Below are 25,175 nucleotides of genomic sequence, written 5' to 3'. Positions count from 1 at the left end.
TATGGGGGAGATAGACAGAGGACGGGGGGGTCGAGGATCCAGTGACCATATGTTGGCTATTTATTACCTCCTCCTAACCGTCGCTCTCTTCTCATCTCATTCAAAATGGCTTCACATACATGCAGACGATCGGTGCAACGCCCCGAAGGCACGCAGGAACAACCAGATTCCAGTCAACATTTCTTCACACATACATCCAGAGTTCATTAACCTACATCCAACCAGTGCTCAGTGTGCTTCTTATCCTCCAAGCTACAGTCACCAACAGCACATGTAACTAACGTTAGCCTCAATTCATCTCAATATAAACCCTTTTAAAAACATTTGCTAGTCAAGTAAAAGTTGCCTTAAGTTTAATTCAGGTGACATTTTAAAACTTTATTCAACTTATGGACCGCAAAAATAAAATACTGATGCTATCAAACTTTGCCGTAAAACAAGGCCTCGTTAATATAAAGTCACACGTAGGCTAACCGTGTACTAGCGGTGCTAGCATCTGAAGCTAGTTAGCTTTAGTCAGCTTAAAGGTCCCATATCGTGCTCATTTTCAGGTTCATACTTGTATTTTGTGTTTCTACTAGAACATGTTTACATGCTTTAATGTTAAAAAAAAACTTTATTTTCCTCATACTGTCAGCCTGAATATACCTGTGTTTACCCTCTGTCTGAAACGCTCCGTTTTAGCGCATTTTGACGGAATTGCAACAGAATTGCGTTGCTAGGCAACAGCTTGGGTCCATGTGTACTTCCTGTCAGCTGATGACATTCGCATACACTGCAACCAGGAATAAACTGGGACACATTTAGAATGTTTACGTTTAAATTTGTGTCAAGGGTCTAAATATTGTATATTTGTGACATCACGAGTGGACAGAAATCCTGACGGCTTGTTTCAAATGCAGAGTTTCTGAATACGGGCTGTGTGTATTTCCCTGTAGATTGAGTGTTTGGATACTTTCACAGTATCTATATAGAACTAAAGCTGCTTTATAATAAAAAAAAAAACATGAAAATCTCACTTTTTTATAATATGGGACCTTTAAGATCAACTTTCCAGCTGCAACAGTTTCATCAACGACAACCTAAAAATCTAATTATGTTTCAGAATAAGTGAAAACTATACAGGTGGTTTAACAACGGCTGTATTCAAAACCAACTACTACATCCTACTGAAGAACGTAGTATTTAGTACACAGTACACACTGCCTTGATTTCCAAATCAGTACCACATCCGGGTACTTTTGGCACATTGTAGATTTAGCTTTTGTTTGCATACTACATACTACTTTTTGGCCAAATCAGTACGTACTACTAATACAGTATGAGGTTGTACTACTAGTATAGTATGAGGTTGTACTACTAGTATAGTATGAGGTTGTACTACTAGTATAGTATGAGCTTGTACTACTAGTATAGTATGAGGTTGTACTACTAGTATAGTATGAGGTTGTACTACTAGTATAGTATGAGGTTTCAAATGTGTTAAAATCAGACTGATTTCAGGTATTTCAGCTGATCACCAAACTAACTGGGAGACTGAAGAAGAAACCGAAAGAATCTTTATCTCAGTCTGTTTCTGTTTCTAAGTCTCGACCACAACAGGAAGCTCACACTCACGGGAGTCACAAGAGAGTGCTTTGCTGCTTCCCCATGTGCGAGAGGCGTTCAGAGCGAGAGAGATTGATGGGCATTGACCCCCCCCCACACACCTAACACTCAGCTGCCATTACCCATCCTCCACTGCTCCTGACGTCCCTCCTCGTCCCTCGCAGCAGTACTTTGCCCTAACTTGTTAACATGAAACTAAACGCAGGATATCCCGAGGCTTCTTTCTTTCTCACCGCATGGCCAAAAGTACGAGGACACCTGATCATTACCGCCATGTGTGATTGGTCGACTACGCAGGGATTTGCTCCCATTCAGCCTCAATACACACAACAGTCAACGCTGACATGTTAATAACATTAATGTACATGTACCAGTGTCACCTCGACTGCTTATTTGAAATAGTGTTCCCAAATTGAGCAGAATTAAACACAAATATTGTGGAGTGATTTAAATCAGAATAATCTTAAAGGGACTGTTTGTAACTTTTTAAGCGTATAAATGTACCGGGCCGGGAAATATGCGCGCTCGCGTGTGGCCGGAGTCTCTGCTCCTCAGCCTGCTTGCCTTCACACACACCGCGCGCGTTCTCGCTGTCTCGCTCCATCTCTAGACGTGAACGCGCGCTCACTCCACACTGCAGGAGAGTTAGTTTAGCTCTGAGAATATCTAGTGAATGTTCAGTGGACGTTTGTGCAGAAATAACTGCTGCAGCTCCTCCAGACCAACAGAGGTTTCCCGTGTCTTGTGAAGTGACGGGGCTCCGCAGAGAGAAACGTTATCATCGGGGCTGAAGCATGAAGAGAAACGTTACCGTCTCCGACCGGGAGACGATAACTTTTCTCTTCCTGCTTCAGCCAGCAGGAAAATCCAACACTAGGATCAGCATTGATTCATGGAGAGACCTTCGTCTGGTCAGCTAACATTACTGCCAAGCAGCTGAAATATAGAGTGATATTGTGCTTTTAGCTGACGTGTGTCGCCTCACTGTTTTGAGCGATGCTCCTTCATGTCTATGTAGAGCGAGCACAAGCGCGAGCCCGACGCTGACTTTCATTGACTTAACGGCCACAGCTGACGCTGTTAACAAGCATTTCTGAGAGTTACAAATAGTCCCTTTAAATTAACTATGGTATTAACAAAGGAGAAATATTTATAAAAATACAGTAATAAATACATATAAATCTTCTTTGGAGGGGAATTTCATTCAGTTTTTAGCTGTAAAATAAGAAATAAATCCTAGAAAGACACACATGAAAATATTATCAAGTAGAATAACACAAAACAAAATGTATTTAAAATATGCTGTTTTTTACTAAAGGTTTGGTGTACGAAGAAAATTAATTGAAAGAAATATTACTGTATGTAGAACTAACTCCTAATTTCCAAGAAGTCACGGTGACGTCTTGTTTTATCTGAACAACAGTCAAGAACTCAAAGATTTATAGTTTATTAAAGATAAAAAAATATTTAACTTGTTTTAACTTGTCTAATTTGAATGTGTGGATTTGTTTGGGGACATTTGTCCTTTAAAGTGTGAACATCGTTGCTGATTATTTTTCTATTAAATCAATAAATCCACTAATGGACCTCATGAGAACAAAGAACAAAGCTCTTCTTCATCTTTTGCAATATTTTGAACTAAAAACTTAATTTAACTTTTGTTGGATGTGTGCAACCCCCGACTCTTCCTCTGCTCGTCCTCCCTCCACCCTGGTTACAGATTGACTGGTGCGTGTGTGTGTGTGTGTGTTTGAGGTGTAAACGACACACACACACACACACACACACACACACACACACAAACATGTTGGAGTTTAGACCCGACGTGATAAAGTGTTGAGATAGCATCGACGGTGTGTCAGCTCTACTGTACAACATACCAGAGAGGTGGGGGGAGTGGGGGGGGCTGGCGTCTCAGCCAATCACTGAGCAGTTTGACTGTGGAAAATGTCTGCCGGCTCTCAGCCAATCAGGACGCAGATTCCTCCACTCGCTCCGTCTCCCTCACATGAACAAACACACACACACACACTCGTCCCGTCAGAGCGGACCGTTTCATCTCCTGTCAATTCATTTCCCTCAGACACCAAACCTTTAATAAAAAACAGCACATTTTACTGACTAAATATTTTAGGATTTATTTCTTATTTTACAGCTAAAAACTGAATTAAATTCCCCTCGAAAGAAGATTTTTATTCATTTATTAATGTATTTTTCTATAATTTTTTATAAATATTTCGTCATTTGTTAATACAATAGTTCATTTAAGATTCTGGTGGTCAAATAAGCAGTCGAGGTGACACTGGTACATGTACATTAATGTTATTAACATGTCAGCGTTGACTATTGTGTTTTGATTCATATAAATAAATGAACAAATATTTTTACTTAAACGTCTAATCTGATGTATAAAGAAGATATGACTTATTTCCTCTTTTTTGCAGTAATTTGTTTGCAAAATCAAAGTGAAATCAACTTAATTTCACTTTAAGGACACGACAAAAGCTTTATAAACACCTGGAACTAATGGACAAACAATAACTGTTCAAACCTGCAGAAACTTATTTTAAAACTCTCTTGGAAATAACAAAGTTTCCTGCTGACTTTGGGGGGAAAACATCTGTAATATTTTCATTTAAATAAACATCATTAAGCTTCAATGAGCAGCTGCAACAAGCTGATACAGAACTTATGTGCAATTCAAGCATTAAAAGATATTTAAGGGGAACTTTAAGGGGAATATTGAGGTGCAAGAGCTGATTAAAACCAGAAGAATGAGGGAAAAACAAACTGCAGAAAACAGACAGGACATCTCAATAAAAAGTCATCTCACAGCACATAACACCAAATATGTCCAAACATATTCATTCAGATGAGCTGACGTCACGCCAAACGCCATGACTAAAACACAAGATTTACAACCAGATCTGGTGACCGTTCAATAAAACTCCAACATTAAAAGATGGTGTGAATGTACAAATTCAGATCTCCTCAACGGCCACAATCAGTCCTACTGTTCAGCCCCGCAGCTACACATGCAAACTGCATTAAAATGAATGCAATAAAACAACCTGTGAATGAACACTAAGCTGCTGCAAGACTAAATGAGCCAACAGAAGCAGTAAGCAGCTAAATACAATAAGTAGAAGGTAGGCACACGAACAGACAGAAAGCAAATGAACGAGGTGTCTGCGATCACAGTGTTTAAATCAGCTGATCAAAGTGATCACATGACAAGGAGGCAGCGAGGAAGCGGCAGGCGATGCAGCAGCAACAACACGCATTTTAGACACCTAAAGAAATCAGTGTGCGCTGTATTTAGAATATTTTCACCGCTTTACCTCTCCATCAGACAGACCTTTCTGGCAGGCAACTGAGGCCGTTATCTATGCTCTCTTCAAAGCCACCAGACTCCATTGACAAAAACAGTAATTTTACCTCTCAGAACACAGGAGTTGCTGGACTACCGCTGCATCGATGGTAACATTTTAAAAAATTACTGTTTTAGTCAAAGGAGTCTGGTGGCTTTCAAAACACCCAAACTATCCCTTTAAGGATTGCCACTTTAAGTATTTAGTTCATGTACTAACTTTCAGCTAAACGCATCTTAGACACCTAAAAAAATCTATATCCGTTTAAGTGTACGCTATATTTACAGTATTTTCACCACTTTACCTCGCCGTCAGACAGCCCTCTCTGGCAGGGAACTGACGCTGTTATCTATTCAACCAGACTCCATTGACAAAAACTGTATTTTTACCTGCGAGGTAAAATGACTGTTTTTTTTCAATGGAGTCTGGTGGCTCTGAAGAGAGCATAGAGAACGGCTTCAGTTCCCCGTCAGAAAGCGCTGAAAATATTCTAAATATAGCGAACACTGATTTCTTTAGGTGTCTAAAATCTGTTTTACTGCCGCTCCCGTCCAAAGCAGTACATTGCTTTGCCCACGAGGTACTCTAAACTCCATCTACTGTCGTTATACACCGACTATGGAGAAGTACCTCACACAACCACACTGAGAAACACCTGAACTATCCTTTTCATTTGTAAAGTAACTAAAGGTCAGATAAATGGAGTAAAAGTTGAAAGTAGCATGAGAAAAAACAAACAAAAGGTAAAGTACCTCAACTTGAATACAGTACTTGAGTAAATGTACTTAGTTACATTCCACCACTGGCGGATAGAGGTCGGAGGCTCAAGAATGAAATGGGGTTCATGATGGAGGGATGACGGCCATGCTGCTGAACGATGGAGAAGAATGAGGAGGGAAACGAAAGAGGGGATGGCGTGTCGCGATGTATCGGGAAGCGAGGGATGAGAGAGGAGAAGGACAGATGGATGTGAAGCAGCTCGGCAGGCAGAGCGATGGTGAGGTGTGTTTGTTGTGTTCGACAGCGGCAGGATGGATGGATGAAAGGAGGGAGGAGCATATTTACCCGTCCTTTTTCGTAAAGCAACGCTCGCTCGCTCGTGTCGATGCGGGAGGGGGGCGGGGTTTGTTGTTGTTGTTGTTGTGTGTGTGTCTGCGACCACTGCTCACACTGCAGGAGGGGAGAGCACAGAGAGACAGTCAGTAACACACACACACAACAAAACACACACAATGAACACACACACAGTATACTGTACGATGCGAAGGCGAGCGCACACACACACACACACATATTACTACACGCTTACAATCTGCAGTGATGGAACACCTTCTACAGCGATACTTGGCCGTGCATTGTACCCAGATTACTTTCAAGACACCAAACACTCAAGGGTTAAAGTACACAACAGTGACCCGCTAGCTGAACATTATCCCGCTTATTACACGGCTACTAACTGAAGAAACCAACAACAATTTGACAGAAGAAAGGACCACCAGAGTCCGACACCAGAACTGCAACCATAGCAACGGCCTGCAATGCATAGCAACGGCCTGCTATGCATAGCAACGGTCTGTTATACATAGCAACGGTCTGCTATACAGAGCAACGGTCTGCTATACATAGCAACGGTCTGCTATACATAGCAACGGTCTGCTATACATAGCAACGGTCTGTTATACATAGCAACGGTCTGCTATACAGAGCAACGGTCTGCTATGCATAGCAACGGTCTGCTATACAGAGCAACGGTCTGCTATACATAGCAACGGTCTGCTATACATAGCAACGGTCTGCTATGCACAGCAACGGTCTGCTATACAGAGCAACGGTCTGCTATACAGAGCAACGGTCTGCTATACAGAGCAACGGTCTGCTATACATAGCAACGGTCTGCTATACATAGCAACGGTCTGCTATACATAGCAACGGTCTGCTATACATAGCAACGGTCTGCTATACAGAGCAACATTTTAATGGAGCAACAAACTGGTCAAAACTTAAACAGAAATGATCATTTCAGTCTATAATGTGTATACTATATAAACATAGATGGGCTCCATTGTGACTGATATCTGATCCGGTATCGGTGCATCCCCACTATAATTCAGAGTTTTTTTGATGGGGGAAATAACGTGGATGTCTTCATCAACTAGTGTGTCTTGTGTAGTAACATGTAGTTAAAAACAGACCCTAGCATACAGTATGTACTAAAAGACATAATACATATAAAGTGTGTTGCTCTGGTAAAGGTCTGTGAGGTACCTGCTGTTAAAACAACAACTAAAGAAGAAAGGTGACTCAGTGTAAACAGCAGCTTAGCTGAGCTAAAGACGGCGTGGAGCGCCTGATGTAGACGGGATGAACGCCACCCAGGAGGAGGAGGAGGAGGAGGAGGAGAGATGATGATAATCTGCTGCTGTCAGACAGAACAAACTGAGGTAATAGGAGGGATGGAGAAAGAAAAGAAATGATTACAGATGGATGGATGAGAGGATGCAACAGGCTGCAAAGCTCGTGGATGTAGAGAGGAAGTATTTATGGAAGGATGGATGAGGAGGGATGATGGGTGGATGAGGAGGGAGGAGAGAGAGGGGGAAGGAGGCAGGGAGAGAGATTAAGAGCTTAGAGGGTTGGTAAGACTAATTAGGAGGCAACTGAGGATGGACGGAGAGGAGAGGAGAGAGATGAAGAGGTGATGTCTGCAGCCACATTTTACATCTTTAATCACGTGCTGCCAGCCAGGATGATTTAAACTCCTGTGTAGCTGCCGGGTTCGACGTTAACGGGCTGGAGGATGTTGGAGACAGAGGAGGTGTAAGCTGATAGACAGGGAGGTGCCACAGCTCCCACCTAACCCGAGGTTTATCACCATGTTCTCCCCTCCACCACACAAAGCTCCCGCTAAGCCAGCAGCTAATGAGCTAGCCGCGCTAACTCACTTTAGCCGTGTTCTGCTAACAGACGCCTGCTGCTGCTGCATTGTTTCTAGCTTTGCGGCGCTAAACGGCTCCAGATGCAGATTAAAGCTGATAGAAAGAGCTGCTAATGTCCTGACAGGGTTCACGTCAACACACACAGGAGACACACAGACACAGGAGCTCAGCCTTAAAGCAACGTTTTCACAACTAACATGTTTTTAAATCTGCTTTTTAGCATCAAAACACACCATGTCACTGCCTCGATGTGAAGGCAGAGGAGGATTTATGTTGAAATATCAACCACAAACAGTAGAGAAGTTGCACCAAGTGAATATAGAATGCATCGTATTATTATTGGATGTTTTTCTGGACAAACTCTGCTCAAAATAACTTTTTCTACATTAATGGGAGACACTACAGGTAAACAGGGTAAACAATAAACTGATAGATATCAGCATGAAACTTCCCCAGTTGATTACTAACATCAAGACAGTTATTTTTTGTATTACAAGTTTTCTGAAATGTTATGTTTAAATATGCAAATGAAGCATTGTCTTATTAAATTTGTGCTAATTTTCATACATTTTCAGAACAGAAATCTGAACATTGGATAAAGTAATAACTTTTTAGGAAGTTACTTTCAACTAAAGACGGACAAGCCTTTTGATGATCATCACCTTGTTCATTTGGACCTCCAGATGATGGCTGGACGCCTTGTTGTCTACATTAACTGAACACCAAAGTTTAATAAGTAAGTTATGACTTGTTTATGAGACAGAGCAGATTAACGTGATCATTTTCCATTTTTAGGACAAAAACTCTTCTAATCTGAAAATGTAAAAATGTGAAAGCTGCACGCTCCAAAGCATCAAATAATCAAAGAGTACCATTAAAGCTTATTGATTGGATAATAAAGACTTCAGTACTTGTGCAGCCTCCAACTTCTTCCAAACGTCTGCTGGGTTTATGAAACATTAAGCAGCCGTGGTGTCGGTGTGTGCTGGTTAGTGTCTGTTACACTGTAACTGGGCTGACTGGGAACCAACAGGAGGAATGACGATGCAGAAAAATAAACCGGAGAGCAGTTTGTGTGTTTGTGGATGAAAAGATGCTTCCAACTGTGAGAGCAGGCCAGCAGCACATCAGAGGGCCTGTAAGACACACTGAGGGTAAAAATAACCCGCCGAGCAGGATGAGGAATGTGTGTGTGTGTGTGTGTGTGTGTGTGTGTGTGTGTGTGAAGAATGCTGCCCTGCTTTTGGTTGACAGGCATGAACAAGTGTAGAGAGCCTGGAGGAGAGGAGATAAGAGAGAGGAGGAGAGGAAATACAACAAAATAAAAGAGTTCAGAAGGAGAAAGGAGGACGCATTTCAGAGGAGAGAAGAACATCATTTAGAGAAGATGACAAGAGATTTAGGGTGAGAAAAAAGTGAGGAATTTATGATGAAAACAGAGTTTATGTCTGGACCGTATGGTACATTTATGGCTAAATTGTTCCACTAATAGTCAGTGGTCATGTCTATAATGTTAAATCCAGTGGCAAGAAGTGAAAGTCAATTGTTCGTTCCATTGCAACATCAACAGCAGCAGAACTACGCTTCCGCCATTTTGGACTGAAAGCGACTACCGGACGCCAGTAAAACGTCCGCCTACAAAGTGCCGTACAAAAGTAAAACTAAATTACTTATATTCTATTGTCATATTCTACCAAAATGACCCGTGTTGAACAATAAAAAATTATAAACATAATAAGCGTTTTCAGTCCAAAATGGCGGCAGCGGCTGTTGTCAAAAAACACCCGAGTTTCATCTCTTTGCTTCTTTACTTTTTCAGTCAGCTGTATGTTTACGTGGCGTAATTATGAACGTAAATCAATAAGGTGGCTAGTTATGAACGTAAATCAATAAGGTGGCTAGTTATGAACGTAAATCAATAAGGTGGCTAGTTATGAACGTAAATCAATAAAGTGGCTAGTTATGAATCAATAGGGTGGCTAGTTATGAACGTAAATCAATAAGGTGGCTAGTTATGAACGTAAATCAATAAAGTGGCTAGTTATGAACGTAAATCAATAAAGTGGCTGGTTATGAATCAATAGGGTGGCTAGTTATGAACGTAAATCAATAAGGTGGCTAGTTATGAATCAATAGGGTGGCTAGTTATGAACGTAAATCAATAAGGTGGCTAGTTATGAATCAATAGGGTGGCTAGTTATGAACGTAAATCAATAAGGTGGCTAGTTATGAACGTAAATCAATAAAGTGGCTAGTTATGAACGTAAATCAATAAAGTGGCTGGTTATGAATCAATAGGGTGGCTAGTTATGAACGTAAATCAATAAGGTGGCTAGTTATGAATCAATAGGGTGGCTAGTTATGAACGTAAATCAATAAGGTGGCTAGTTATGAATCAATAGGGTGGCTAGTTATGAACGTAAATCAATAAAGTGGCTAGTTATGAATCAATAAAGTGGCTAGTTATTAACGTAAATCAATAAGGTGGCTAGTTATGAATCAATAGGGTGGCTAGTTATGAATGTAAATCAATAAGGTGGCTAGTTATGAATCAATAGGGTGGCTAGTTATGAATGTAAATCAATAAAGTGGCTAGTTATGAATCAATAGGGTGGCTAGTTATGAACGTAAATCAATAAGGTGGCTAGTTATGAATCAATAGGGTGGCTAGTTATGAACGTAAATCAATAAAGTGGCTAGTTATGAATCAATAAGGTGGCTAGTTATGAACGTAAATCAATAAGGTGGCTAGTTATGAATCAATAGGGTGGCTAGTTATGAATGTAAATCAATAAGGTGGCTAGTTATGAATCAATAGGGTGGCTAGTTATGAACGTAAATCAATAAAGTGGCTAGTTATGAATCAATAGGGTGGCTAGTTATGAACGTAAATCAATAAAGTGGCTAGTTATGAATCAATAAGGTGGCTAGTTATGAACGTAAATCAATAAGGTGGCTAGTTATGAATCAATAGGGTGGCTAGTTATGAACGTAAATCAATAAAGTGGCTAGTTATGAATCAATAAGGTGGCTAGTTATGAACGTAAATCAATAAGGTGGCTAGTTATGAATCAATAGGGTGGCTAGTTATGAATGTAAATCAATAAGGTGGCTAGTTATGAATCAATAAGGTGGCTAGTTATGAACGTAAATCAATAAGGTGGCTAGTTATGAATCAATAGGGTGGCTAGTTATGAACGTAAATCAATAAAGTGGCTAGTTATGAATCAATAAGGTGGCTAGTTATGAACGTAAATCAATAAGGTGGCTAGTTATGAATCAATAGGGTGGCTAGTTATGAATGTAAATCAATAAGGTGGCTAGTTATGAATCAATAGGGTGGCTAGTTATGAACGTAAATCAATAAAGTGGCTAGTTATGAATCAATAGGGTGGCTAGTTATGAATGTAAATCAATAAGGTGGCTAGTTATGAATCAATAGGGTGGCTAGTTATGAATGTAAATCAATAAGGTGGCTAGTTATGAATCAATAGGGTGGCTAGTTATGAACGTAAATCAATAAAGTGGCTAGTTATGATGTCCCTAAGTTTTGCCACAAAATGCCACAGAGGTTTCCAGGAAGCTGATGTTATTCCTGAGCTGTAGTTCGGTTGAAACTTTTAGTTTTGAAAGTTAAATTGCACAACTTAAAGCCAACGATTATGTACTATTGTTATTTTTATTATTTTTATTTATTCCCTAGTTTTAGGTGGTATGTATATCTTTTTTAAATTAATTACTTGTTATCCGTAAAATTCTAATGCTATTGTGGATTTACATTATCATTTTAATAAAGTCTCCTCTGGGCTTCCATACACACCTATAGACTGTTTTTACAGGAAACAGGGCGTAGCATGGAGGAGTTACACAACCCACACTGACACAGCATGGCATGACACGGCCGAGCGAGGTTCAAGAGAATGGAGGGTAAAGAGAGAGAGAGAGAGAGAGAGAGAGAGAATGGAGGATGGAGGATAGAGAGAGAGAGAGAGAGAGAGAGAGAGAGAGAGAGAGAGAGAGAGAGAGAGAGAGTTCACTGACTGTAACAAAAAAGGAAGTGAGAGAAGAAGAAGAAGGAAAACATAAAGAAAGAAATGAACAAGAGAATCCTGTCAGACCAGACGAGCCACTTCTTCTTCTCCTTCGCTGCTGATGATCTTACACACGCTCACTAAACCCTGCCCTGACTGGCCGGCTTCCCGCCACCCTCCATGTAACCTGGCAGCTGATTGGCTGTCGAGGGCTGCTGGCAAAGTGCCCGACGACGTCTGCCTCAAGGACATCGCCGCCGCCCCCCTTTCCTCACCCTCCTCTCTTTCTCTCGCTCTCTGCTCTTTTATTGCTCGTGAGCATCCTTATCAACTGTTCACACACTCAGATGAGTCACTACATGCAGTTATTGGTTAACTCTCAGTTCAAGTCTGATCATGTGTTGAGTGACATCGAAGAAAAAGTTTCTCACATCTTCTTGGTATCAACTGAAAACGTGCGATCCTGCACGAGGAGTCTCCTTTAAGACTCTAAACGTCATGCATGACTCTGTGATGGTTAGAGATGCATTATAACACCCGAACCAGACCCACGATGGCCTTAAAGCATCCTTATGATGCCCTGTAGTCTGTCCTTATGACACACAACAACCTGAAATTCAAGTGGAGATCACATTTTGGGAAGTGAAACATCATGAATTTATCCAGGTTGTGCTTTGACATGATTTTAACCCTTTCAACTATGCAACAGAAATATTCCCCCAAAGCCTACATCGGTATTTTTTGCTTATTGTGATGTCATTTCTTGGAATATCTTCGAATGCTTCACATCCCTGAAATCTGCACGAGCTAAGCTACAAGGTTATGCAAGTTAATAAACCATAATAATTAATAAAAGTATTGAAATTGAAATCGATTAATCACAATTTATTTGATCTGTTCTAAATGAACCTTAAAAGGGAGATTAGTCCAGTATTTAATCCTCTCATCAACATGGGAGTGGACTAATATGCTGCTTTATGTAAATGTATGTATATATTTATTATTGGAAATCAATTAATAACACAAAACAATGATAGATATTGATCCAGAAACCCTCACAGGTACTGCATTTAGCATAAAACAATATGATCAAATCACAACATGACAAACAGCATGGCGGAATTAGCAAACTAAGCTAGCTAGCTAACGCCTTCTCTCCTCCCGGTGAGGTAGTCTCCTGGCGGCGAGGAGCGAGCGGTGATGTCTGTGATATCTGGATTCTGGCAGCCAACAACACAGCAAGATGACATTTTAGATGTGTAGCTTTAGCCCACTGCTAGCGTTGGCCTCATCATGACGTTGACACTTAAAGGGTGTATCAAGCTGGCGAAGTGACTTTAAAGTCATTATTTGTGACGCTGAGGAGTGTGTGCCCGTCATGACGCAGCACTACTACTTCCTCATATTGACGTGGGAAACACAAGGAAATGAAAAGGCTGCAGAAATTCACATCAGCTGACTTCATGAGCAGCGTGTGTTCCTCCTTTCTATGAGGCCATTACTCTCTCCATCCTCCTCCTCCTCCAGCTTTCTTCTGTAATTACAGACACAGTGGTGTTGGGGGGGGCAATAAGTCAGAGCGGGGGGGTCGCTGTCAACGTGCTGAGCAGCTGTCTCACACACGCACACACCAACACACACACACACACACACACACTTGAACAGGTGTCGGAGACAGCCGACGACCTCTGCTCTCTCTCCTCTGTGAGACCTCTATTCATTCAGACCACGCTAACAGATGCTAAGCTAGCCGTGCTACGCTGTGTGTCTCTCTGTGTGTGTGTGTGTGTGTGTGTGTGTGTGTATCCGTCCTCTGTTTCTGACTCACTAAAGCTTCATTATTCGTTGTCACCAGATGCTTTAACCTGAACACACACACACACACAAGATCCTGCCAAACACTTGTGCTGCTTAGTGTGTAGCGCTGAGCAGATGTTCTCACACACACGCACGCACACACACACACACACACACACACACACACACAGTTGTCACAATAGCAAAGTTATGACTTTTGATATTCCTCCTCCTCCTCCTCCTCCTCTCAGTTGTCTCTCTGCTCAACAAGTGACACCTTCATCGTCTGCACAGCTCTGATACTCTATAACCACACACAGCTGGCCACGTCCATAACAGAGAGCTCCTCTGCTTCTACTGTTAATCTACTGGAACTCTACTGTAGAGGAAGAACTCCGGTCCTTTACTGCAGTAAAAGTACTAATACCACACTGTGAAAGTACTCCACTGCATTCAAAACACTACTGAAGTAAAAGCATGTAACCAGCTAAATGTACTTAAAGTAAAAGTATGTAAGTATAATCAGCTAAATGTACTTAAAGTAAAAGTATGTAAGTATAATCAGCTAAATGTACTTAAAGTATTTAAAGTAAAAGAATGTAATAATCAGCTAAATGTACTTAAAGTATGTAAGTGTTATCAGCTTCCTTCCTTCCTTCCTTAGTTTCATCCTTTTTGTTTTCCTTTCTTTCCCTCCTTCCTTCCTTCTCTCTTTCTCTCCATCCTTTCTAAAACTCCCTAGAAGGGTATGATTCAACTTTTTCCCCCATGGACTAGTGTTAAAAAACACAAACATAAAAAGCAATAAATCATAATTGCAATAGTTAAAAATCACAATACATATCGAATCGCCACCCAAATATTGTGATAGTATCTAATGGGGAGATGGTGAATCGTCCCGGCTCTGGTGTATCGCTATCGGAGGAACTGTAGAGACAGCAGAGAACGATGCTGGAGATAATTGAACAGTGAGTGAAAAACAACCTCCTCCTGCTGGATTACGACAACAATAGAAGCTGGGTGTGACTCCTCCTCCTCCTCCTCCTCTCTCCATCGCTCTCTGTATGCAAAGTAAACCCTCACAGCTCTTTCATCACCTGAAATACAGGACGACTCTGCAAAGCTCAAACCGGCTCTGGCGTGTATGAGCACGCTGCCTCAAGGCAACACACACACATTAACACACACTAACACACCAAACTTTACTGCCAAAAAAAGTGTGTAGCGACTTTAATCAATGATGACAATATAAACACACATTAACAGATTGTTTTTGTGTCAATAAATAACAGAGAATCTCTGTTATTCACACACAAGCTGGACTCAACATCTTTAAATGACCTGATCCATTAACCGCACATTATTTTATCTGTTCTAAATATACCTTAAAGGGAGATTTGTCAAGTGCTTAATACTTTTATCAACATGGGAGTGGACAAATATGCTGCTTTATGCAAATGTATGTATATATTTATTATTGGAAATCAATTAACATAAAACAATGACAGATATTGATCCAGAAACCCTCACAGGTACTGCATTTAGCATAAAACAATATGCTCCAATCATAACATTGCAAACTGCAGCCCAACAGGCAACAACAGCTGTCAGTGTGTCAGTGTGCTGACTTGACTATGACTTGCCCCAAACTGCATGTGATTATCATAAAGTGGGCATGTCTGTAAAGGGGAGACTCGTGGGTACCCATAGAACCCATTTACATTCACTGATCTGGAGGTCAGAGGTCAAGGGACCCCTTTGAACATGGACATGACAGTTTTTCCTGGCAAAAAGTTAGCGTGATCCTGGAGTGAGTGACGGCACATGTTGAGAGAAACTAGGATTCTCTTCAGTTATTGTTAAAGAAACAAGCCAACAATAGTTGCTAGCCAGCGTTAGCTAACGTGTTCAGAGAGTTATTCTGCCTCCACTAAACACGTCACCATGGTTACCAACAGAGAAGGCGTCTATAATAATAATAATAATAATAATAATAATAATAATAATAAACACAGTTTCACTGGTCGTTCCTTCATTTGTGTCTTTTTATGGGATTTGTTGACAATAATAAAAATGTAGAAGAGGAGAGATGGAGACAGAAACTCGCCCTGATTCACCATAATGGCGTCTTTGTGTGTCAGAAGAATACAGCCTTCATGTGGACACACACACACACACACAGACACACACACACACACACACACAGTCAGTTGTAATTAGATGATGCGGTTCAGCTGAGGCTTCACCAAAGATGCTCCCTCTCTCCATCTTCCTCTCTTTCCTCCTCAACTTCTTCATCTCTTTTTTTTAAAATCTTTACACCTCCTTTATCCCTCCTTCTTACATCTCCTCCTCCTCCTCTTCCTTTCATCGTTCTCTCCTTGTTTCCTTTCCTTGTTTCCTCCCCGTCCCTCCTCGCCATCACTCCTTTCCTCTCTCTGACACAGGCTAAAGTACAAGGCCACACATTCGGCCAATCACAGCCTTCGCTGCCAGCGACCCTCCCACCTCACATCGGACAGCTGTGTGTGTGTGTGTGTGTGTGTGTGTGTGTGTGTGTGTGTGTGTGTGTGTTAGCAATTTAAACAGCTGTTGCCGTGGAGACCAACTTTTTCCAGTTTAAACCAGTTTAACTCGACATCCAAACTTCGTTTCCTCTCTCTTCACCTTGTCTCCTTTCCTCCCTCACTCCTCACCTTGTCACCTTTCCTCCCTCACTCCTCACCTTATCTCCTTTCCTCCTGCTCTCCTCACCTTGTCTCCTTTTCTCCCTCTTTCTCTCCTTCAAATGTCTCCTTTCGTCACTCCCTCCTTCCCTTCCTCCGTCTGTCCTCTTATCTCCTTTACTTCCCCCCTCTGTCCCTCCCTTATCTCCTTTCCTCCTTCCTCTCTCTCTCCTTCCCTTCCTCCCTATTTTCCATTCCTCATCTCCTTTCCTTTCTCCATCTCTCCTTCCCTTGTCTCCTACTTCCTCCCTACCTACTCTCCTTTCCCTTTCTCATCTTCCCCTCTCAGGGAAGACGTCTTCCTCTCTCCTTACCTTCTCCTTCCCTTCCACTATCTCCTCCAGTCTCCTTTCCTTACTTCCTCCCTCTCTCCTCCTTCCTCATCTCTCCTTTCATTGTCTTCTTTCCTTCCTCCCCCTCTCCTTTACCTGTCTCCTTTCCCCCTTTCCTCCCTCTGTCCTTCTCTTGTCTCCTTCCCTACTCTCTGTCCCTCATCTCCTTTCCCTCATCCATCTCTCCTTCCCATCTCTCCTTTCCTTCCTTACTCTCTATCCTCTTTCATTCCTCCCTGTCCCTTGTTTCCTTTCTCTCCTCCATCTCTCCTTCCCTTGTCTCCTTTCCTTTCTTCATCTCTCCTTTACTGTCTCCTTTCCTCCCTTGTCTCCATTCCTTCCCCTCCTCTCCTTGTCTCCTTCCTTTCCTCCATATCCCCTCTCCCCTTTCCTCGTCTCCTTTCCTTCCTTGTCTCCTCTCATGATGCTCTGACTAAATGGTGTTGGCTGAGTCTAGGAAAACTTTAGCCACACACACACACACACACACACACACACCAGTGCTTATCGCTGCCACAGAGATGCTGAAACAACACCGCCGTATCCTTCACTTCCTGTCTGGAGAGGAAGCAGGAATTGGCGGGGGCGCTCTGCAGGGACTGAGCCCCCCCCCCCCCGATGAGGACGTTAGTTTCACAAGAAAAGCTAAGAAGCAGCTTTTATTTTGAAATGTCAAGGGAATAAACAGCTCAGCCGTCTTAAAAGGGACAATACATGTTTTTACCACCAAACTACAGATGTACACTACATTACCCAGAATACCCTGCTTTAGGGTGACTGTCTGTCTGAAGTGTGTTTCAGGTCTGATCTGTACTTGAATGGACGATCCATGTTAGAGTTACAGAGTCCAGCTGAGGAGGAACAGGAGGAGGACGAGGAGGAGGAGAGGAGGAGGAGGAACAGGGGGAGGACGAGGAGGAGGACGAGGAGGAGAGGAGGAGGAACAGGAGGAGGACGAGGAGGAGAGGAGGAGGACGAGGAGGAGGACGAGGAGGAGGAGGAGGAGAGGAGGACTAAATGTTGGGAATTGCAGCTAGATTGAAGAAGAGGAGGAGTAAAACTAAACAGATTTGGTGAAGAGACGAGAGAAAAAGATGAGATGAAACAAGGAGGAGAAGAGAGAGGAGGAGGAGGAGGAGGAGGAGGAGGAGGAAAATAAGAAAGAAAAACAGGAGTTAACTTGACTCCTTGGGAGACAAAGATGAAAATCTACTGGGACGGAGGAGGAGGAGGAGGAAGAGGAGGAACAAAGGGGAGATATGGTGAAGAAAAATTAAGATGCAGATTGATGTGAAACAGACGAACGACAGAAGAACTGACTCCATCCTGTTTGTTTGTGTGTGTGTGTGTGTGTGTGTGTGTGTGTGTGTGTGTGTGTGTGTGTTGGTGTTAGTGTGTGTGTGTGTGTGTGTGTGTGTGTGCAGGGTGTGTGCAGGGTGTGGTGCTGAGGAGGACCAGGTTTCAGTTGAGTGAAAAGACTCAGAGCCTCTTTGTGTCTCTGCCTCCGGGGCAACACACACACACACTAACCCCCCCCCAGCCACACGCACACACCTTTGTGTGTATGCATAGGCGTGTGTGTGTGTGTCTGTGTGTGTGTGTGTCCCACAGAGCTCTGTCCCATGAGGAGGGTTTATTGTATTTTTGACTAAAAGTTGAATGGAGTTTGGTGGGCACACCTACTACTGACACCCCCACCCCCCCACAATACACACACCTGAGACCACACACACACACACACACACAGACACCTACTACTGACCCCCCCCCAATACACACACCTGAGACCACACACACGCACACACTACGACAGTTACATTTTCAAATAAATCCTTTTAGAGCTGCAACGAAAAAATTAATAAATCAATTCATCAATCGACAGAACATTAATCATCAAATATTTTGATAATCAAATAATTTTTAAAACATAATTGTCTCAACAGTAAACTGAATATAACAAAAGATATCAATTAATCCAGAAAATAATTTGCAGATTAAATAATAATAATAAAATTAATAATAATAATAATATTAATTATTTCATTATTATTATTATTATTCTAATAATGAAATAATTAATATTATTATTATTATAGAGAAGAGGAGACAAGGAGAGGAGAGGAGACTGAGAGGAAACAAGGAGAGGAGACAAGGAGAGGAAACAAGGATTGGAGAGGAAACAAGGAAGAGAGGAGAGGTGACAAGGAGGTGACGAGACTAAGAGGAAACAAGGAGAGGAGACAAGGAGAGGGGACAAAGAGGAAAGGAGACAAGGAGAGGAGACTGAGAGGAAACAAGGAGATGAGACAAGGAGAGGAGAGGAGACAAGGAGAGGAAACAAGGAGGAGAGGAAACAAGGAAGAGAGGAGAGGAGACAAGGAGGAGAAGAGACTGAGAGGAAACAAGGAGAGGGGAGGAGACAATGAGATGAGAGGAGAAAATGAGAGGAGAGGAAACAAGGAGAGGAAACTAAGAGGAAACAAGGGGAGGAGACAAGGAGGAGAGAGGAGACAAGGCGGAGAGAGGAGACAAGGAGAGGAGAGGAGACAAGGAAGAGAGGAGAGGAGACTGAGAGGAAACAAGGAGAGGAGAGGAGACAAGGAGAGGAAACAAGGATAGGAGAGGAAACAAGGAAGAGGAGAGGAGACAAGGAGGAGAGGATACTGAGAGGAAGGAGATAAAGAGGTGGAGAGGTAAGGAGAGGGGACAAAGAGGAAAGGAGACAAGGAGAGGTGAGGAGACAAGGAGAGGAGACAAGGAGAGGAGACAAGGAGAGGAGAGGAAACAAGGAAGAGAGGAGAAGAGACAATGAGAGGAGAGGAGATAAAGAGGTGGAGAGGTAACAAGGAGAGGAGACAAGGAGGAGAGAGGAGACAAGGAGAGGAGAGGAGAAGAGACAATGAGGAGAGGAGACAAGGAGAGGAGGAATCAGAGTAGAGGAGGGTGAAGACAGGAAGTAGAGAAGGAGGAGCATCAAAATAAAGATAAAGTGATGAAGAGGTGAAAACATGATCAGCTGACGGAGGACTGGATGCAGTAAGACGTAGTCATCACGTCCTCCTGTATCTCGCTGCGTTTGGACGTTTTGTCTGCAGACGGAGGACAGAGACTTTCTGAACCGTCACACAACGGACTCACTATAACACTTTAAAACACTTCTGTCCTCCTGATACACAAACATGTCCGTCTTTATCGTTAACAGCAACGTCTCTAGATGACGTCATGTTGAGTGTTGATGGAGCAGCTGCGTAGCCTGGCTCTGATCCATCCAGACTCCATTCAGAAAACAAGCATTTTAAAAGTTGTCTGCTTGTCGTCATGGTAACAGACCTGACAAAGCATGAATTCAGACTTTTTACTAATCAGCATCATGATGTAGTTAATTCAGCATCATTTTGATCTGTTTATCGACTTTGGGTTCATACCGCAGTAGCGACGTGTGGCTGCTGGTTACAGTTAGTGTGATGACGCTGTATGTGAATACAGCTCGCCACCGGGTGATGTTATGAACCCAGACACGACGGCGTTTGGTTTCCTGACATATCTGGGACTTCACCAACATGTACGGAGAAGCAACAGAGTTCATTTCTTCCATGGTTGATGGAGGAGAGGAAAGTTGTTGGTTTCTATGGAGACAAGCTCCTCCTCCTTTTCGGCGTGTCGGGCGCGAATGAAAATTCGGTTTGCTCTTTGGTCTGAAGGCAGCGTTAGTGATGAGAGATGCTGCGTGACGAGTGATGTGTCATCATGCTGTGTGTGTGTGTATGTGTGTATGTGTGTGTGTGTGTGTGTGCGCGTGTAATTACAGGCTCTCTCACACACACACACACACAAACTCACCTCGATTTCAAAATAAAAGCATCTAAACACTCAAAATAAAATTCCTCCTCTTTACGTCACACTTTCTGATTTATCTTAGAAATTAAACTCTTATTAATGAACAGTAGTAGTAGTTGTAGTATTAATAGACGTATTACAACGTGTACTAGTAGTAGAATATACAGTAGAATTCACTTCCTCCATCAGCAACAATATGACATAAAGCTACAGTAGGAGGTCAGAGGTCAGAGGTCAGCCTCTATATACTGTATGATGAAAGATAAGAGAGGGCTGATGGGAAATCAGAACACACCCTTCAGAAGAAGTGTGACTCTGAGGAAAGAGTGACGATGATGATGAGGAAGATGATGACAGAGTGAAGGCAAGGACGGGGTTTTCCTTTGTGTCCTCTCAGGACAACAATAAAATAAGACTTAGTAGAGAGAAGGAAACAGAGGGAGAGGAGAGGAGACAAGGAGGAGAGGAGACAAGGAGGAGAGAGAATGAGAGGAGACAATGAGAGGAGAGGAAACAAGGAGAAGAGACAAGGAGGAGATAAGAGGAGACAATGAGAGGAGAGGAAACAAGGAGGAGAGGAGACAATGAGAGGAGACAAGGAGGAGAGGAAACAAGGCGAGGAGAGGAGACAATTAGGAGAGGAAACAAGGAGAGTACACAAGGAGGAGAGGAAACAAGGAGAGGAGAGGGGACAATGACAAGAGGAAACAAGGAGAGGAAAGGATACAAGGAGGAGAGGAATAAATGAGGAGAGGAAACAAGGAGAGGAGACAAGGAGAGGAGAGGAAACAACGAAAGGAGACAATTAGGAGATGAAACAAGGAGAGGACACAAGGAGGAGAGGAGACAAGGAGACTAGAGAGACAATAAGAGGAAACAAAGGAGACAAGAGGAGAGGAAACATCCTCTAAACTTTCCTCCTCCTCCTCCTCCTCCTCCTCTTCCTCCTCCTGTGTGTGTGTTTGTGTTGAAGAACATGAAAAAGACAGAAAAAGTCTGGGGGCATGTTGGTGCTGCGGTCGCCACGGCAACGAGGCGTGTCCTGTGTTTGCAGAACAAACAATGGTACCTTTTCAGGGAGGGGGGGGGGGTGTAGTGTGAGCTCTCGTTACCGTGTTAATCTGTGCTCATGGCTGCTGTGATGTGGCCCGTCACCCCTCTCTCTGTGTGTGTGTGTGTGTGTGTATGTGTGTGTGTGTGTGTGTGTGTGTGTCAGATTACAGCCGTGCTAACAGTCAGATTAATAGGGATTATGCAGGCTGGGTCTGTTGGCTCCATTCACATGATGCTGCTGCTCCGTCAGCACTGAGTTACCACAACAGCCCAGCAACAACCACGCTTTCACACCATCTACATCATCACACCTCAATCCAACTAAATGGTCCAATTTATCATGCTAAAGACATGGATGCTAACAAAGATGCTAACATGGCAGATAATCCGGGAAACTAATCAGAGAGTATTTACATCTCAACTGGCTAATTTATGTTCAATAACTCAAAAAGTGTCTTCAATGTTTATGTTTAGATTAGCATGTTAGCCTCAAAGCTAACACACTAATCTGAAGGAGCAAAGTGTGTCTGAACATTTACTTCGGGAGTAGTAGACTCTTCCGGAGGTTGTAGCGGCTCAGTTTTAAAGCTAGAGTGAAGATCCTGGTATCATAGTAAACTATACAACCTGATGAATCCATCGATACCAACCATGTCATACTAGCTGGTCATGAAGGAGGTTAAATAACGCTCCAAACTTGAGCTAAATTTTGTCGAGGAAAAACTGTCATGTCAATCTCCAAAGGGGTCCCTTGACCTCTGACCTCCAGATCAGTGAATGTAAATGGGTTCTATGGGTACCCACGAGTCTCCCCTTTACAGACATGCCCACTTTATGATCATCACATGCAGTTTGGGGCAAGTCATAGTCAAGTCAGCACACTGACACACTGACAGCTGTTGTTGCCTGTTGGGCTGCAGTTTGACATGTTATGATTGGAGCATATTGTTTTATGCTAAATGCAGTACCTGTGAGGGTTTCTGGATCAATATCTGTCATTGATTTGTGTTGTTCATTGATTTCCAATAATAAATATATACATACATTTGCATAAAGCAGCATATTTACCCACTCCCATGTTGATGAGAGGATTAAATACTGGACTAATCTCCCTTTAAGGTTCATTTGTAAAGATAAAAAATGTGTGATTAATCACGATTAACTATTTGAATTGATTGACTACTCAAGACGTCATGATATGATTAGAGAGGAGACTGCAGAGTCGTTATAAAAAGAAGGAAATTGACTTTTTTTTAACCACACACACGCTGTATTGAAGTGTCCGTGGTTGTGATTGAGGTTAAAACTCAATCTACCTTTGTTGATTTAACCGCCATAAAGTACACTGCTATTTGCATGCTCGCCCCTCCTCTCTCTCTCTCTCTCTCTCTCTCACCCTCTCTCTCTCTTTCTCCCTCCGTCCAATCCTGGGCAGCAGAGCAGCAGCCAGCTGACAAAACTGTTTAGTCAGCAAGAACGGCGAGCGGGGGAGGAGGAGAGAGGGAGAGAGAGAGAGAGAGAGAGAGAGAGAGAGACGTTGCTGCCTCCCTTCAGAGCAGTGTTGCTAGATCTCGTAAGAGAAACAAGCAACCAGGTCCACAGAAACAAGCAACTCTCCCCCCAAAACACAGCCCAAAACAAGAGAGATTTAGGATTGCATGCATTTCATTTCATTTCATTTGTGCATCCAATTGTAGCTTGTAACTTTACATTTGTCTTGTTTTATACCTATAGTTGAACGTTTCATGTCCTTTTTTCATCCATTTTTAACTTGTAACTTTACAAGATTAGATCTAGATTTAGATCGGGGTTGTGTACGGATCCTGCAACAGGACAAACTAGAGCGGTATAAAGGAGAGAGACAGTAGCCCAAATAAGCAACTAGACTTTAGAAACAAGGCCAAAAAAAACACGATGATCAATATCAGTGAGCGACTTTTCAGGAAAACAAGCCCAAAGTCACTGATAATAAACTGACTTGGCAGCTCTGCTTCAGAGCCTCCATCATGCTTTAAAGAGGGGCGGGATGAACCACTCTGCTGCTGCAGGAGGGGAGCAGGGAGGTTCCACTGAGCGGAGGGAGGGGAGGGGGGGACGATCTGACACGACAACCTGCTGATCCACAACACCTGAGAACACACAGCCAGATCCTACGGACTGAAAATCACTGATGAGGAACTTCTTCTTCTTCTTCCTCTCTCACATTTCTGAACATTAAACCCGTCAAAACTTCAACCTGCTGCCTTCACATCACACTCAAGGTGTGTTTGAGCCGATGGAGGAAGAGAAGGAGTGAAGTAGAAATGTTTCAGAGTCATATGTAGGCCAGACCTGTTGTATGGGATGCCAGCAGCAACATAGTGGGTGTGGTGAGACGGTCTTGCTGATAAGCAGCTTGTGGAGCTAACTACCACTGCATGGGAGTGTGTGATGGCTGACACACACACACAGACACACACACAGTAAACAGTACACACACACACACTCAGGGCTACCTTCACCCTGTTTGCAGCCTGCAGCAAATAAAGCCGTATTTACTGCCGGTCCAAAGTCCGAGCGGCTCGGCTGTGAAAGAATGTCACAACGGATGGAGGGAGGAGGATGAGGAGGAGGAGGATGAGGAGGAGGAGGAGGAGGAGGAGATGAAAGGTTGAAGGAGGAGGAGGAGGAGCTGAGGAGATGAAAGGTGGAAGGAGGAGGATGATGCTACCAGAAGCTTATCTTGGGACTTTATGACTTTATGACTTTATGCACCGACCTGCTGCTGGTTGTATATTAAAGGAACAGCTCGTCATTTGAGGGAATTCTCTTAATTAAGGGTGTTTTCACATCTAGTCCTTTTTAAAGATAAGGGACTAGGTTCTGGTTCTGGTCCACTTCAGCTCTGATGGGGCCTCGGCCCTCTTTCTGTTCACACTATAGTTCCTCTGTAGCTCAGACCCACATACTGTAGTCCTGATGAAATAAACTCATTAAGCCCATAAACATCTAAGTGGTGTTTATGGAAAATGCAGCGCTTTCCTCAAGTTGCTGTTTTAGGATGTTTTAAGGTGTTTTACAGACCACCTGAAGTCTGAGTTGGGGTTCAATTCAAATCCACATTGCAGTTCACTGATAAGTGAGGTTTTAATGCCTAAAAAGTGACATTTTAATGCCTAAAAAGTGACATTTTAATGCCTAAAAAGTGACATTTTAATACCTAAAAAGTGATATTGTAATGCCTAAAATGTGACATTTTAATGCCTAAAAAGTGATATTTTAATGATTAAAAAGTGACATTTTAATGCTTAAAAAGTGACATGTTAATGCTTAAAAAATTACATTTAAATGCTTCAAAAAGTGAGGTTTTAATGACCCCATCAGAGCTGAAGTGGACCAGAACCACAACCGAGTCCCTTTTCTGTTGGTCCACTTTAAGAGCACTGAGTTTGGTTGGTTTAAAAAGGACTAGATGTGAAAACACCCTACGAAGCTAACAGCTGCA

General features: G+C 42.6%; 1 protein-coding gene across 5 annotated transcripts in view; it reads right to left on the bottom strand.

Moving 5' to 3' along the window:
- Positions 1-25,175, bottom strand: part of rreb1a (ras responsive element binding protein 1a) — an 81,715-nt gene that overhangs the window by 40,447 nt on the left and 16,093 nt on the right. For 2 of the 5 annotated variants that reach the window (XM_074622270.1, XM_074622272.1), the window contains exon 2: positions 6,045-6,149. The exons of 2 other annotated variants lie outside the window; for them this stretch is intronic. The gene's annotated coding sequence lies outside the window, so the exon portion shown is untranslated. Of the gene's footprint in view, positions 1-3,488; positions 3,701-6,044; positions 6,150-25,175 lie in introns of all 5 variants that reach the window. One more of the 5 variants, XM_074622271.1, reaches the window with a different exon arrangement.

Source organism: Sebastes fasciatus, chromosome 21 (genome assembly GCF_043250625.1).
Source record: "Sebastes fasciatus isolate fSebFas1 chromosome 21, fSebFas1.pri, whole genome shotgun sequence".
Classification (NCBI taxonomy): domain Eukaryota; kingdom Metazoa; phylum Chordata; class Actinopteri; order Perciformes; family Sebastidae; genus Sebastes; species Sebastes fasciatus.
The sequence above is the reverse complement of the archived record's forward strand: the minus strand, read 5'-3'. Positions and strand labels throughout refer to the sequence as shown.